General features: G+C 40.9%; 1 protein-coding gene across 1 annotated transcript in view; it reads left to right on the top strand.

Annotated features, from left to right (window-relative positions):
* Nucleotides 1-263: 263 nt before the first annotated feature.
* Nucleotides 264-1,478, top strand: part of LOC142464997 (uncharacterized) — a 12,593-nt gene continuing 11,378 nt past the window's right edge. The window contains exon 1 of the mRNA XM_075568818.1: nt 264-580. The gene's annotated coding sequence lies outside the window, so the exon portion shown is untranslated. The remainder of the gene's footprint in view (nt 581-1,478) is intronic.

Genomic DNA, 1,478 nt, shown 5'->3' on the forward strand with positions numbered 1-1,478 from the left:
TTACTTTTGTAAGTCTGGTCACCCTACTCTATGTGCTTCGAAACGTCGGATTGTGTGTCATTTTTCAGTATATTATTATTTTGATTACATACTGAGTGCTGTCTCTTTCTTTACCATTTTCACCGATGGTAACACATGCTCCAGATTATTTTATGGGGCGCGTGCGCAGTACTTCAGTTGTGTTACAGCCTCAAGGTTATGTCCTCTCCAGGTTATGTCCTCTCCAGGTTACCTCCTCTCCAGGTTACCTCCTTCATATCAACATTGTCCAAAAGGGAGGAACTGAAGCAGCTTTACTGATATATATGAAGGACCAAGAGGAGTATATACATCTACATGCAGCAGAAACTATCTTTCCCTAGCACAGTTCCTGGGAAATGTTACTGTCTTGTTTCTAATCTACACAGCATGTGACACGTGATCCGTTTTGAAGTCTAAAAACTACAACTCCCTTGAACCCCTTCGTGTGAGCATGCGCATTAGGACTGAGAGCTGTGACCCGGATGTAGTAATTGTCTCCACTTCCGGGAAAGAAGATACAGAAATACAGTGGTGCAGGAAGCATACAGGAGCGTTCTCTGTAAGTAACTTACTTTGTATTCAAAACATTAGAGCGGGTATATGCAAACACGTGGCGTTTCCTCAGACCATACACCTTACTGCAATAAAATAACTATTTACATACACAGAGCGCTTAGCCTAAAGATGGCCTGTTGGGCAGCATACCTAGTGTACTCATAAAGCTATACCTAAAAGGTGAAGGATGTGACCGACCCCAAATACAGAGACCCCAGGTCTATATATATTATTGACTGTGGGTTTGATCTTAATGACATCTTCCAATAATAAATGGGCCAACTCTTTTATATCAGCAAGTTAAAAGCATTGAAATATATTCCCAATCAAAGGAGTGTAATAGATCAGTCCAAGATTGAAGAAATTGCAGCATTAGGGACAAGTGAACCCAAGTGATTTGTATCGGCGCTAAGAACACCCACAATAAAAATGAAAGTGACAAAATATATAAACACTGAAGTGATATGCGGCCAAAATACTTCTCAACCTTCCAAGGAATATGTAAGGATTCCTTACAGAAAACAGTCTTGGTCCGGGGTGGGAAGGGAGCGGTAATTTCGGGAACACACCAAAAAATAAAAAGATATAAACAATAATGGTGCAGTATATTAACACATCATGGAAAGCAATGAATTCTTGGCTCTGTAGCATTCTACTTACAACAAGCTGAATATCAACAAGGGCAATGGTCTGACACTGTCAGTCTCTGTCAAACCTGGATCTTCAGCAGAGAAGGAGATCTCAGGAGCGAGAAGTAACTCCGCAACGGTGATCATACAGGCTGGCGTGACTCACGATCCAACCCAAAGTGTGTTGTTCATGTAAACCTATGAAATCGGACCATAGTGTAGATCGCAATAGACACAATTTATCACATCAAGCAAAGTAACAAATGTACTTAC

This window comes from Ascaphus truei, chromosome 13 (genome assembly GCF_040206685.1).
Source record: "Ascaphus truei isolate aAscTru1 chromosome 13, aAscTru1.hap1, whole genome shotgun sequence".
NCBI classification, from domain to species: Eukaryota; Metazoa; Chordata; class Amphibia; order Anura; family Ascaphidae; genus Ascaphus; species Ascaphus truei.